We start from the raw sequence: 15,347 nt of genomic DNA, 5'->3' as shown, positions 1-15,347 counted from the left end.
GAAGAATAGCCCTGTATTGCATGGGAAGTGCGTGTAATTTTGGTTACTGCTCTGCCTTTTTTTATGTCTGCCAAACATGTGAGATTGACAAGTAAATAGACAAAACTATATATGTTGAACCAAAAAAAGCTAAGAAAAGCAGTATTCTAGTGAGGTTCTGAAAACAGCTAACCAAATAAATCTCTCCAAATACACAGCTTTGCTGTCCAGGGTGGCTGTTTGGTTCAGGACCTTCCCAATTAGCATTTTAAACATACCGAAGTGCAATGCATATTTTCAAGTAAATAATCTAAATAAATTATTACTGTTGGATAGCAATTAAAATGATTGAGTGGTCTAATCTATGTCCTGGTGTAGTGCCAAGTACCAGAGCTCCAATTTATGCATTTCCCCCTCCTCCCCATGCTACTTCTGAAATGGGACAGCGTGGGAAGCCTGGCAGCACATGGGACAGAACTCCTCTCAGCAATATCAGGCCACTTGTTCCTTGAATTCCCCTCCAGGAAGTGGGATGATGAGAGGAGAAGAGACTTGGCACTTCCCATCCCAGCTGATGAATGGGGCCACGCTTTCTTTGGACTGCAAGTGAATTCACTGGGCCAGATGCTCAGGCCAACCCCCAGGGCTGCTTTTTCCTAGGAAGGAAAGGTAGAATATTCCTGAGGTAGTCTTTTTTTTTTTTTGTTTCCTTTTGTGTTATGGTGTAGTTCTTGTCTCAAAAGTGATGCTTGCATTTTAATCTCCTTTTCCAGTGCTGCCCCCTAAGGCAGAGGATACAAGAGGGGAGCATCATTTTTATGACAAGGATCCTGTTGCATTGCACCCTTTGCAACTGTGACTCCCTTTGGCTGGAATGTGGGATGCTGTGGCTGGCCTGCTGTGTTTTCTGTCTTTCTCCAGGACAGCTGAAGTGAGTACCACAGTAACAGATAGTTTCGTGATGGATGGACTGGCAGAACCAACATATTTTACAGAGGTTAATAAGAGTTTTGTAGCTGTTATTTATTACCAGGACAGGGAACGCCTACATGTGTCCCTATCTCTTATTGCAGTACTAACGCTTGTCTTGAAAACCAGCTCATCAGCTTTCTCCCAGGCACTCTGTCTGCTTTCCCCCTCCTTACAGTTTCTCCGGGCCATGCTGCCCATCTAGCATTTCCCTGAACTACCAGGGACAGAGTGTCTGGGAATGTAACAAATCATATGACCCAAAACAGCCTGCATTTTTTCTCCCCCTGTTACTGGATCACTCAGGTGTTCTTGCTTTGAGTCTCCCTCTTTGTTACCTACCAGACCATTCGTGGCTGGAAAGTTGTCGGGACAGGGGCAGTTTGACAGAGCATGCACAGCACAGAGGAGCAGTCTGACCTGCTCTCAGCTCCACGCGCTGCTGCTCAAGTGACAGCGGTGATTTTTCATGCCTGTTATTGGAAGAAGAAAGTAACTGTTTGCAGTAAGCCACATAGTAATCAGGAGCTTTTGGGGACCTTTTCCTGTTTGTTTTCCTCTCCGAGTGACTCGCCTCTGAGTGGGACACTTTGCAGCCCCGAGCCTGTGTCAGCCCTGCCGGGGTCTGGCATTTGTCAGTCACTCCGAAGATGGAAGCTCAGCTGAGAGGTTTTCCCAGCTGCCAAATATTGTTCCTGCTATGGGAGGCTTTTGGTCCCAACCTTATAGAAGCTGTCAGTGCTCTGACTGCTGGGCAATGCTTCTGCCAGCCCGGGGGTGAAAAAGGAAAGGGTTGTCCAAATCTCTGGCCAGATAACGCCCGGATTTCACCGCCACGTGATGCAGCTGTTTAGCAGCTTGTGCATGCAAATGCTGCTGAAAACCAAAGGGGCATGGGAGAAAAGGAGGAAACGTTTTATTTCTCCTCTCCCCTCCTCTGCCTGTTTTTGTCATGCTGCTGTTCCCCTGCCCTGCTCCTCAGCTATTTGGCAGAATCGCTGCCATTGCAAATGTACGTGACTAATCTGTTACTTGAGGAAACGATTCACAGGCATGAATGACCTAGGCGGTCAGGGAGCTGATGGGTTCCTATGCTGGGAGGAGTGTTGTGGGGATTTTGGGGGTTTGGTGTGCTTTTTTTTTTTTTTTTTACTTTCCCCTAGAGGGTTGCTCCCTCTGTTAACTGATGGGAGAGAGATACCCATCGGAGTGCTAGATGCACGGATAGGGTCTCTGTTAAAGAGGTGGCCACCCTCTTCCCTGCCCCGGGAGCAGATGTGCTGCACCAGGACCGCACGTCCCCCTTCCTCCCCAGCTACGTGGATGCCGTTCCCTCGCGGTGGCACGGTGCCATCGGCTGCAGCGTGCTCGCCGGAGCGCAGAGACTCTGGAAGGTCTGGGTGTGAGATTAGGGCAGATCCTTACTCGTTTGTCTCCCAACCAGCTCAGGCAGACACCCGAGGCCGTGGGACCGGAATGCTCTGACCTCAATACAGGCAGGCACTGTCCCTCCAAGCCCGGTCCTCGCCTCCCTCCACCTCTTTGCTTTGCTCCGTTTCAGCTGTGCATCCTTAAGTGATTCAGGGGCTCCGGGCCAAAGGGCTCTTTGCCCCGCTGGGCTGATTCTGAAGAAAAACGGTGATGTGCCAGGAGATCTGCGAGGCGAATGTCATTTCATCACTGTTCTCCCGGGAGAGGTAGAGGGATCCAGCATGGGAACAACGGGGGTGGGGGGGACAGGGGTTAATGAGGAGAAATGGGATAAATTAAAGAAGGAAAAATGTAGGCCAAGTATTTGGAGAAAACATATGTTTAAATGGCGTCAAGCCAAGAATTATTTTCTTAAAAAAAAAAAAAAAGTTAATTCCAGAGAATGACTAAATTATTGGACACAGCTCCTAACTAGGTACCTTGAAAATGTGTTGAATCAGGCTGTTGGTGTGAATTACTAGCTCAGCTCTGGAAAATATACCCTAGGGAGCACCAGTTTTCCTGGTTTTCCACTGATCTTAATGCCAAAGTGGAATCTCCTGAGGCAAAGGGACATTAACTAACTTACAGTGCCATCTAGCCCCATTTAAGACATAAGACGTCTATGAGTGGTTGCTAATTTTGTTTCTGTAACTGGGAGGCTGAGTCACTTCAGCTCTAACCCACCTCCTAGGTCATGTGCTTGTGGATATAAGTGTATCTTGGAGTACATCCGTGCATGCACTGGGATGTATTTTTAAAATCCTGTCCATGAGCCATAAACGTAAATGCCTGACTGGGAGCCATCCCAGCTGGACAAATCCTAAGTGTTTTCATGGCCACTCGCAGTGGGGAGGACAGCTCAGTGTTGCTTAGGCCTGGCTGGCACTTCCCATTGATAAGACCTTATTTTGGATGGCTCACCAGCCTGCAGGTGCTCGAGCTGGGAGTGTTGGGTGCTGGGTGCTTGCTGCAGGCTATTTCTAGGGATTATCCCCAGAGCAGTGTTTGTAACAGCTCCCAATGCTCAGAGCACAGGTTTCCACTTCATGAGGGTAAAAAAAAGGCAAATATGAAAGCAACAGTGCTGCTGCTCCTGCTCATCTTGTGAAGCATGGAGGGGGCAGAGAATGATGGCTTCAGCTCCTGCTGCCCACACTGTGCTGTGACTGCACTCCTGCACCTTCCACCGCACCCACCACAGACACATCATCCCCTGAGAGACAGGGACATGGGATGAACTTTGGTGGGTGTGAACCTATCAAAGGCCACAGAGTAGAAAAAGATGCCTTGGACTCCCTGGTACAAGGGTTCAAGGCTCTCTGAAGTCTGCGAGAGTCCTAAAATTACTGTTTTAGCTCTTTGGGCCTCTGCTTTTCACCCTTGTGAGCTCCAGAGGGATTCAGGGGTTGTTGCTGGGGCCCATGGGTTTAGTGCAATATTTTTATTTTGAGTCTGCAAAGCTGGTGCCAGCCTTTCTCTTCTGCCTTGCAAGAGACTAATGCAGGGAAGCTGGCCAGACTTCCAAAGGTAGCAAAGTAACCTTTTTCTACAGAGGAAAACACCCATTATCCTAACTGGGCTTGGATTACCAGTGATTTTTTTTCACTTTCTGCTTTATGTTTCTTTTTTTTCTTCCTTGTGTGTTTGCAGTAATGTCCGTAGCCAGACATATGCTCATGGCCTGGAATGAAGTCGACTGCAATTACATCCTAAGGGAGTCACTCAACGGGGGTTTTGTGGAGGCAGGACGCAGGCTCTGCTGGAGCTGCACATGTGCTGTTAGACCTCCAACTGCACTCACTCTGCCTGCAGCTTTGTGGGAACAAGGAGCAGCAGGCTCAGAAATACAGCCAGTCTGCTGCACATCTGGAGGCAGTAATTGGGGGTAAAGTGTGCACCTTCTGTTCTCAATCGAATGAGGTGTTTTCTTGCATTTGTGATTTCAGCGCATCAGCACCAAAATTCATTCTTTAAACACACTTGCTCCCTATCTCCCACACACTGTGCTGGTCTGAACCTTCTTCAAGCATAAAGGTGTTGGGAGCTGGGTTGCAGGGTCAGGCCTCTCTCCTGTAAGGCTCCTTGTGCCTTACTTCCTTTATATCCAAGAGCAGCCAGAAGAACATGCTGTGGCAACATAATCATTTAATCCAGGCTGGTGAAACCTGTTCTCCAGATGAACAACTGACAGATCATTTGCTCTGTAGCTCTGCATATGAATGCAATGTTTGTTGGGGTGGATGGATGCCGGTGCCAGTTTTCCACTCTGGTTTCCAACAAAACCAAGCTGCAGCCTGACCATGAATCTGCTTCTAGCTCCTTCCTCTGCTCACTGCAACATCCTTGCTACAGCCACATTAGTGCTGGGGCTCTCGCTCCCTGGCTGCTGGCCTCTGATGTGGATGCAGTAGGTCCACAGATTCCTGGCAGGCGGATGCAGCCCTCAGAGGAGCACAGCAGGTCTGTGGTGCCCCGGATAGGAACGTGTTTGCCTGGGGAGGCAGGTGATACCTGAAAGGGTGCAGCCAAAACTAACAAAGGTGTGTTCAGAGATAAATACAATTTGATCTTTAGCCCCTGATATAAACCTTGCCTTGGCTGGGGAAGCTGCTCTGCCAAGCCCTTTTGTAAGGGCGTAACAGCCTGGTGGATTGCTGGTGATTCCAGCAGTGGGTTGGAGTGAGGACATGTGCTGCTGCCTCCCTTGCAAATGCTGTGAGTTAGCAGGGGTAAGGGAGAAGTGCACCCCCTGTTTTAGGCCTCTGAAGTCCTCAGGTCTGAATGTCAGATGTGAGAAGATGGTGCTCTTATAGTCTCATGTGCAGTCATAGAATTACAGAGTGACTTGTGTTGGAATGGACCTTAAAGATCATTGAGTTCCAAGCCCCCCTGCCATGGGCAGGAACATCTTCCACTAGACCAGGTTACTCAAAGCCTTGTCCAGCCTGGCCTAGGACACTTCCAGGAGTGAAGCATCTACAACTTGTCTGAACAACCTGTTCTAGTCTCTCACCATACTCACAGTAAAGAATTTCTTCCAAGTATCTAATCTAGATCTACCTTCAGTTTAAAGGCATTACCTCTTGTCCCACCACTACATGCCCTTGTCAAAAGAACAGAGCCAGTAGTTCATTGCACATTGGGCTTATGTATGTTTTCTGAGTTCCCAGAAAATCTGTCATCTCCTCAGTGCTGGATGTACTTCTGAATAGCAGCCTGTCCTGCTCTGCTGCAGTCCATGTTTGCTGCTTCTCTGGTTTCAAGGTCCATCCCTTCCAGATTTTGTAATGCAAGCAGCAGCTGACACTCTCATGGCCCAGCTGATGGCTTGCTGGTGGCACGAAACCAGGGAGAGGTGGTGGCAGCCACTGCTCTGCCAAACAACATTAGAAACTTACCAGGTGAACATGCAATGGTTTTGCTGATGTATTCTTTATTTTTGGCTTAAGGAGCAAGTTGAGGGCTGAGACTTTACCAGGGCTAGCTTAAGCCTCTTGAATTGCCTGATCTGCTTGCAATACAGCTGAGGATGGAGAGCTGAAAGAAGCTGCTTGCATTCAGATTGCAATCCAGGTGCCTTTTATTTAGAGCATGCATTAAATATTTTTGGGGCCAGCACCATGAGGTTGGCCCAGCCTCCAGAAACACTTTCCAAAGCTTGTTGTCCAGAACAGTGTGCTCTAAATATGCACAGCATCCCCCTGCTCTAGCTGGTCCAATCTACTGTGACCATACAACAGGTTTTTTCCTTCAGCTCAGAAGAGATCCTTATTAAGATCTGTATTACTTGCACAGTGAAACAGCTTCTTTTTCTTCCTTGTTCCCTGTTACACACCTCCAGTGCCTGTCTCTGTGCTAGATGAGAGCCTGTGGGGAGTTCAGGGAGTGCAGGTCTGGGCCGTGTATCACCCTGTCACCAGGACCAAGCTGTGAGAGGTCAGTACATGTGCACAGCTCAGAGCAATGCATGCTGTGCTGGGGAAGGGGGAAGGGGGTGGGGAATGGGAGGTTTGAAACCCTCATTGGTATTTTATCTTCCGTTTAGCATGTCTCAGGTTTGTCAGCAAAACACCATGGTCCTGAAATGTCAAGCCTGAGGTGGAACTGGGAAAAGAACATCCTAGAGGTCCTGGATTTCTGTCTAGGGCTTTGGACACAGCTTCAGTCAAAGATTCCCCCTTCCTGAAAGGAGAGAGATGTCAAAGTGTAATGTTTACATCAATTATGTGAAGTCCATTCAGACCTATTCAACCCCCTGCCTCTGCATAACATTTTTTGGCAAGCATTAACCAATAAGGAAGGGAGTAAATCTTGCTTGAAGTTATTTTTCTTCCTGCTTCTGTGTCCCACCCCCAGGCGCCCCATGGCAGGTGCTACAGAGGCTAAAACCAGTGCTCCTGCAGAGACAGATTAGCAGCACACAAAATGATCTCCCTCCTCCTCGTGCACCCCAGAGCCCGGAAACTCCCCCATCTCTCCAGCCTTGCAGCCCAGCTGTCCCAAACCCCAGACAGCAGGGATGGATAACAGCAGGCTGCTCTGCACTGCAGCCCAGGCGATAGAGGAGATAATGGGAATGATTTCTTGGTACAAGTACAAGCATGAATCCTCTGAAGAAATACTAAGTCTAGTTGTGGTGGAAAAAAAAAAAGAAAAATAAAGCAAATGCACACACATGCACACACACACAACCTCGACCTCATGTAATGTTGGAGGGTTTGGTTCTATCTGACTTCTTTTCTCAGCTGCTGGTCCTTGAACTCCTCCCAGTGTGGCTCCACAACTGGAGCAACAGCTGGCGTGCTGAGGTGCAGTGCAGGGCTGCCAGCTCTCCTCACTGCAGATCGAGCCTTGCACTCTGTTACTGGGGCACTTCCTTGAAGCCCTCCTGCCTCTCTGCCAGAGTGCTCAGATTGTGTGAGAATTGTGCCTTTTGAAGGAAGAAAAAGGGGTGGGGGGCAGAAGCTAATTAAGAAAATATGTTTCTAGCACTGCACTCAGGATTGTGTAGGAAAATTAACAAATAGGAAATGAGTGTGATCTACAGTGAGTAAAATAATAATATTTTTGCCCAGAGCAGGGTTGTATGAGCTGTCTGGATGACACGTGGTGGAGCAGGGGAGTGGAAGAAAATGGAGCCCTGCTCAGTGCTGCAGGCCTTTTGCCACTGCAACTGAAGGAGTAAAAACTTATTTTGCTACTCTGGATGCTAGCTCATGGCAGGCAATTGTTTTAGCTATGGCAAATGAAGCCCAAGGAAGGGTCCATCACAGATTAACTCCTAAGCCTTAGGGTGTTTTGCTAAGTGAGGTGCCAGACCAGTGTGTGGAAATCTTGTTCCTGAGTTATTATTCCTTTTAAATGTTAGGCTGTGTCTGCAAAGATGAAGTGTTTCCTGGCCTTGCTTTTCAGTATTGCTATTCTTTCCATCCTCTATTGCTTCTACAGTGGATACAGAGACATGAGCTTTCAATACCTGCAAATTTCCATCTGGTTTGTTAGCAGCACTCCTCATTAAGGGGATTATGAAAAGTTGGAGATGCTAAAGGTAAGCATCCAAACAGTAATGCTGGCTTCCACAATGAGGCAGTGTGTTTTGTGTGGTTAGAGCAGCAGGAACAAGACTCATGAGTGACAGACCAAAAAAATCAGTGATTGCTGTTTGGCAGGAGAGATACTTTGTCAAGCTAGGCAAGTATCTCCATTGTGGTCTCTGACTCACAATTCAAGTATGCTGGGAACATTTGAGGGGGCTGGGTCAGTTCTTTAAGCAGTGGGAAAACAAGGCTTTAATGCATCACGGCATGACTTTGGGTCTGTGCTCTACTGTTCTGCCTTTCTTTGAGGAAACTGGTGTGGCTGGCGGTGGGGAGAGGGAGGTGTTGTGAAACCACACATACACACACACTCACATGTGATTTTAATCCCTCCTAACAGTGTTTCAGACTCATTTGACTGTGGTGGTTGAGCTAAGCCACTTCTGACTTGCCCTCCTGAAGGTGAACAGAGGACAAGGCTGTGTGGTGGGGCTGGTGACAACTCCGTTTCATCCTCTGCTGCAGCAGCCTGGCTGAGGTACGCAATGCAGAGGAGCTTGTAGAGGGGCTCACCAGCCCTTTCCAGCTGTTCACCACCACTCTGTGGGCACAAGAGTGTCACAAACTGGCCAGTGAAGCCAGGCTTGCAGCTCTGGTGTGCGGTCGTTGTGGTGGCAAAAAGCAGCCGGGCTGTTCTGGTGAATCAGGCTGTGAGGGTAGGAAGGCTTGCAAGCAGCTGGGCTCTGCTGCTTCCTTCCACTGCTGCAGATAACGCTGCACAGCCTCCCGGGGAGGGAGGTGCATTTATGCCCTTACCAGAGGTGTTTTCTGTTGATATGGTGTGTTCCTGCACATGGAAGGGAAGGCAGATATGGCCAGACATCCTCTCCCAGATCCTGTTGCGTGTGTGAGTGACTGCTGGCAGTGGGGTTGCTCCTTTGTGCTCCTCTGGCTGGAGGCAAGCACCCATTTGGGGATGCTTCCTGGAAAATACAAATGATTTCTGTCCATGGCTTTGCATCTCCTGCTCCTGGGAGGGGCTGGAAGGAGAACCAGGAAATGTTGCTGGAAAAGTACAGCCAAAAATGGTCAAGACAAGGTAAGGAGCAGCCATATGGCAGATGAGCTGCTGGCTCTATAATTAAGCCAAGTGCTCGGGATGCAAGAGGCTTGGCTGTGCTCAGTTGAGAGCCTGGCTTCTTGTGTGTTCCTCCCTGCTATGATTCTGACCAGAAATTCCATTTTTGACCTGAAAAACCTTCCAGATGAAAATTTAATTATAAAAGTGATGTATTCCCACAAGAAACTTCAGTGTCAGCAAATAAGCATTTTTTTCTGAAAAACTATTTTATTCACACACATAAAAACCTGGCTCCCACTGCTTCCATGCTACAGCATTACCCTGGCAAAAACTGTTGATTTGTTTAATAAAAATGATTATGGTTTGCAACTAGCATCCATTAGGCATACAAGTTGCAAAGAGTTGACATCGGTCCTGAAGTCCTCTTGCACAGGATAAATTTTCTTGGCAACTTATTAAATCATGACCTATGCTATATCTGTGATTTATAAAAGGTTTCTGGCAGTGGAGAAGTGGGATGAATCAATCATGGGAGTGCTAACCCAGATAACAAGATTTTCTTTCCTTTGGTGCAACAAATTCCTTGCTTTCTGCAGAGCAAAGGTGCAAGTGTTTTCCTCCAGACTTGTAACAGACTTTGGAAACATTTTTCTTATCTAAAGGTCTTTGCTCATGGTTGTTATTGGTTCCATATTTACTTGGGATCTTTGCATGCAGAGGATGGCTTTTGGCTTGCAAAGAGGAACTTCTCCAAGGCTGGACTGTTTCCCCTTTACACTCCTGAGTCTCCAAGATTGCATGTAATGCTCAGAAAGACTTCTAGGGGCAAGGTGCTTTTCTGTGTCTAACAGAAAATTCTGCCAGCTCATTCATAAAGGCCAGATAAAATAAGGTTTGTAAAGTCAACATGTTCAAGAAGATATGCCTTTCTGGGAAACAAGCGGAGAGGAGGTGTGTATTTATACGGACAAAAGCAGTCCAAACTGTGAACCATAATGTATCTGTTGGCTCATTAATGCGTCTGATGCTGACTAATTCCAGGGGTGTTCCTGCTGCCCAGCAGCAAAAGTGCAAATAAGTGGACAGCTGTGATTTAGTGCCAAATATTTGAACACATCATGACAATTCAGGCCACCCACTCTCTTAACTAAATACAACTTCTGGAGAATCATTTCAAACTGGGCTGAAGTGCAGAGCACCCACTTTCATGTGCATCTCAACCAAATGGCCCTTAAGTATTTGGGGCCAAACTTTGCCTTCTGTTACACCCCTGGAGCCCTCATTCACTCCAGGGTTTGCACCATGTAGCTGAGTGGCAGAGCTGACTCTTTATGCTAATCTGACTTTTTCTAGCTCAGTAAGTACAATTTCACATGTAAATGTAAATGTGGAACAGATCTGGACTCGATTAGCTCCTGAATCCTTGACAAAAAGCCATAACTGTTTATCCAGATGAAGTTTCTTTCTCTTTTATTTTCTCTACACTTTAAATCCAAGGTTTTAATGGGCTTGTGAAATAAATACATGAGTGTAGATTACAGTGGTATCAAAGGTGTGAGGAAAGCCCTCCCCTTCTCCTCAGCAGGGCTGAATGATCACTTGGTGCACACTTCAGTTGTGCTCTCCAGAGCCTTTGGCAGAGGTGGCTGTGGATCTGACTGATGGTGGGAGGAAGGGTATTTCCAAGACAGCACTTGGCCTGGGGCTCTCATTACAGATGTAAAGGACCTGTGATATATATATGTGTGGGTTTTTTTTTTTTTTTTTTTTCCTAGTAGGCAGTGAAATCTGTGCTAGTGGCTATATCTGGGGCACAGGGTTGTTGGAGGAGGAGAAAAGCAAGGGAATATGGAAAAAAACTGTATTTATCAGGGTAATCTAGTTTAGGAGCACAAGTACTAAAACATTTTAATCACAATCATACGGCTGTGTGTCACTTCAGGGCAGAATTAAGGCTATTTGTATTCCTTGGTAGCACACTGCCACACTTCAACAAGTTTGAATTTATTTTAAGCATAACTTTAACTCTGAATTCCCTGGGTTTGTAATGTCTGGTCTGGAAATAAATGCAACCTCTTTATATCATACTTTACTCTTAAAATAGGCTTTCCACTTTAGCTCAATTTCTGTTGGCTCGACAAGAGCATGGGCTGTCATTTCCTGCCCCGCTGGGTTTGCTGTTTAAATGGAGAGGGCGGTGTATCCGAATAAAGGAACACAGCAGTAAAAGCTGGGATGGGAGAGGGATGGCACTCCCAGGGCAGCTGTGCCACAGCTCAGTTATTGCTTTAACTGCCCATGCCTGACTATCTCCTGTATGAATGTGGCTACCTTTGGCACAGAGGTACTTTCCTTGGGGGTAGAAGGAGCTCATAAGGGGTCAAAGTTTCAAATCCAGTTTCATGCTGTGGAAGTGACATTGTGATCTCAGCTCCCAGTAAGGCCACTGGAATTGGTGGGATGATGTTCAGCTCACACCAGGCTCCTTGTGAGCTTGGCTGACACCTCTGGAGCTGTGTGCTGTAGGTCTTCATGTGCCACAATGGAGAGGCTGCTCCTGGCCAGGCTGGGCACAGCTGGCCCAGCGGTGTGCCCAGGAATGGGGCACAGGGATAGTCCCTTGCAGGAGAAGTTACTCTGTTTGCCTCCTCTCAGGGGAAATCAACTCCTTCTCCTCCTGTGATAGGGAAGGCTGGTGGCTCAGGGAGCTCTGGGGACAGAGTCCATGCCCTGGCTGTTTTTAACATGGATTTCTTCGGACAAGGCTTCTTGATAGGAGAGAAACAGCATCATTTGTGGAGTTTTTCTGCCTTGGCTTCTGCCTGCAGCCATTACCTCCTTCCCTCACTCCCAAGCCATTCTGCTGGGCTTCTTGCCTTGCTACACATCCAGTGACACAGTGAATACATGCATCCCCCTCTCTCCCTCGCTCTCCTGTGCAAGTTCCCTCAATCTCTCCCTCATTTCCCTCCCAATACACCCATGCCCTACCCCCTGACTAAAACAAAATTTCCCTCTTTTTTTGGCAACTGGCCTTCCCAGGGGCCCAGACTAACAGAAGCCTGAGCCCTGACTGACTGTGCCTTGGCCAGAGCAGAGCAACTCTTTGCTGAGAGATAATGTTGCCTTAAAGGAGAAGGGATTTTTTTTTTTATTTCCCTATCTGTTTCACTGTCTTGCTCACCCATTTGTTTCTAAACTTCCATGAAGAGAATGATGCTTGTGCCTGGGACCAGCTGCCTCCCAGTCACCTACTGGGAGTTCCCCTCTTCCTGGACAATCTTGCTGCCTGTGGAGTTCACCTCTGAGCCAGGCCTCCTGTAATTAAAGCAAGCCTTGCTTTTGACTTTCTGCAAGCTCTGGATTTCTGCAAGGCCTTTCCAGGACTTGCAGCTTTCCTCCAGCTCAGCCCTTGCAAGCCAAATGATGAAGCTTCCAGGGCTTCTCCCGCGGGATGGCTCCAGTGCATGCATCTCACTGTCAGGAAGCTTTTCCTGACACTCAGCCTAAATTTTCCCCCTTTCAAATGTCATCCTGGCACTCCTACTTAGCATGCACTTTCTGTGCGGCTCATTCCCTCTGAGCAGGCTGTGCTTTTCCCTCTCCACTGCCTGGGCTCTTTCTGGTGCTTGCTGGCTGTCACCCACTTTTCTCGCACCCGCCTCAGCTTGGCCAGTCCAAGCACATTATCTTACAGCTCATTTCCCTTTCTAAATCAAACCTCCTAGGCATTTTCCTCTCTTTTTTTTTTTTCTTAGCTCTTTCTTATTTTTTCTTTTTTAAATTTTTTTCTCCTTTTCCCTTCTCTGCACCACACAGGAGGTATTTTTGGGTGTCTGCCCCATGGCTCAGAACACTTTTCTCTCCACTTTCATTGGCAAGGGTTTTAGTATGAAGTGCTGACATTTCTTTGTTTCTGTGGGCAGCTCCCTCTTGTAATGAATGGCTGGGAATGGGTAAATGCACAACCAGAGGTCCTGGGAGCAGCCCAGGCAGGTGCCCCTCAACCTGTGCTGCGCTCATGCAAACTCTCCAGTACAAACTGAGCTCCCATTGTTGACCTCCTCTGTGTGGAGTCATGATCACTCTCCCCTGTCTGGACACTTTCCATGGATTTTGTGGATCTGATGATATTAAACCTCTGCTGAGTTAGGTCTGTGTGGGCAATGACCTTGAGTTCAGGGAGGACTGGAAATTAGGAGGGGCAGGCTGTACCTCATGGTGAGCCCACGTGAAATGGTTCCATGTGCCTCATTTCTTTATCAAGCCAGCCTGAATGTTCTGCCTGATGAGGAACAGAGCAGCACCAGAATGGAAAAGAGTAAGAGACAGGTTGCTTTTCCTTCTGTGTCCAACTTATTTGCTACCACATGACATGGATTTTGTTCAGGATCAGGACCTGGGCTGAAGGGCTGAGCTGCACTCCCACTTTGCAATGCCACTGGCATTGAGTTCTTGCTTTGCCATAGCCAGAAAATGGTTTCTCCATGCAAAGCAACAAACACAAGCGTGGAGGTTGCCATGACAGCTCCGAGGAGAAACTGGGTCAGCCCTGCAGTCTGTGGAGGGGACCAGTCATGGCTGCCTGGTGGTCACCTGCAAGACCACAAGGGCAAACGTGTTCCAGCACTCTGTGTTTTCTGGGAGGAAACCAAAGAGTTTCAAACTTGGTTACCATTTTAAAGTTAGTGTGGCTAAAATGGTTGGTTGGAACACACACCACTACCATGGTAACAGATACATACACATTTTTTTTGGAACAAGAAACGAGAGCAACTTTTCTGGTGCATAAGTAACTCTTCAGAGGAGGAGATGCTGAGGAACTAGAATTAGGAATAATTCTACTGAGGCGACTGGAGATATGAAGCCAGTAGAACTGAATACAGGATAATTTCAAAATTAAAAAGGAAGTCAAGAATGAATGGTGCAGCTGACAAAGTGCTTTGGCCACTAAAATTCCTTAAATAATAGTGTCCTTCATGGGCTTAAAACCAGTTATGAAACACATCATTGGTTTCATGTCAAAATAGTTTTTTCAACAGATAGAAGATCATGTTCATTGATTATTGATCCCTTTGGAGAATGTGGTCAAAAGTGTTTCAGGGGAGAATTGCTGAGAATTGTCGAAGATCTATTCTTCTTTTCCAGCCATTTACCCTCATCACTTCTATATATCCCATTTGAGAGTATTATATTGATCTGTTAATTCTCCTTTTCTCTTCCTACTTGCCACTTTTGAGACAGAAGACACTAGGTACCCTTCTTGAAGAACAGAAAGGATGGGTAAGGCACATCAAACAGTCCCTGCAGTGGAAGCCGAAGTCACCATTGTTCCTTTCCTTTGTCATCACCATAATGCTGTGCAGAAGGACAGACAGCGATGGCCCATCTCCCATGGGTTGTATATTATTAGCAGTTTCATAATAAAGTCATTTTAGACTTAAATCCAGCTCTGCTTTTGTGTAGATACCACTGGCAAGTAATGTTTAAGTGTGACATTAAGTGTAATATCTGTGGTTATTTCCATATAAAAGAAAATACATACTTTTGTGGCAACTAGGATATTTTTGGGGAATTGCACATGTGAAATATAAATTAATGCATTGAACAGCCTTTTGTACACACACACGTGCACACACACAAAAGCATGGGTCAAGTTGCAAAGTTTGCTCCATGAAAGTGGTGTTGATTTTGAAGGTTTTGGTGCTGCCTTTTGCAGCCTTTTTCCTGTCACAGAGGCAAGGAGCACCAGAGGGTTTGCCCCGTGGGGCACTGACAGCTTGGCACTTTGCACTGCATGGCTGGAGTGTCACTGAGCCTGGCATTACCTGGCCAGGAGCAGAGTTGTGGAAGTGACCTTGAGCCTTAGGAAGAGGTACCTCTGTTTCTGTGCAGGTAGCCAATATTGCACTGCTGGGACAGTGGTTTAGCCATGACAAGAGAATGATGACCTATGCTTGCTGAGCACCACCACTGCACAAGCAGTACTTTTCTGAGATCAAACTGAGCCCTTGCTCGGTCAGCTGGCACCAAGGCTGGGCTGGCCCCAGGATCTTTCAGCATTGGGTTGGAATACCTCTGAGGCACCAAAATATGCAAATCTTTCCTGCTGGCCTCTCCTTGCCTGGTTTCCCTGTCTTTGACCCTGTCTGGATGTGAGGTCCCCACCCAACCTGCTCTATCACTCCCCTCCTCAGCTGGACAGGAGAGAGAAAAGGCTCCTTGATTGAGCTAAGGTCAGGTAGAGATCACTCAACAATTACAGTCATGGGCAAAACAGACTCGACTTCAGGGAATTAGTTTAATTT

At 47.3% G+C, this 15,347-nt stretch overlaps 1 long non-coding RNA gene across 1 annotated transcript; it reads left to right on the top strand.

The window, feature by feature from the left end:
* Positions 1-922: 922 nt before the first annotated feature.
* Positions 923-7,845, top strand: LOC115493760 (uncharacterized). The gene is made up of 4 exons (XR_012053884.1): positions 923-2,645; positions 4,072-4,306; positions 6,263-6,357; positions 6,467-7,845. It is a non-coding gene; the product is annotated as an uncharacterized lncRNA (long non-coding RNA).
* The last annotated feature ends 7,502 nt before the right edge of the window (positions 7,846-15,347 follow it).

This window comes from Taeniopygia guttata, chromosome 2, assembly GCF_048771995.1.
Source record: "Taeniopygia guttata chromosome 2, bTaeGut7.mat, whole genome shotgun sequence".
Taxonomy (NCBI): domain Eukaryota; kingdom Metazoa; phylum Chordata; class Aves; order Passeriformes; family Estrildidae; genus Taeniopygia; species Taeniopygia guttata.
The sequence above is the reverse complement of the archived record's forward strand: the minus strand, read 5'-3'. Positions and strand labels throughout refer to the sequence as shown.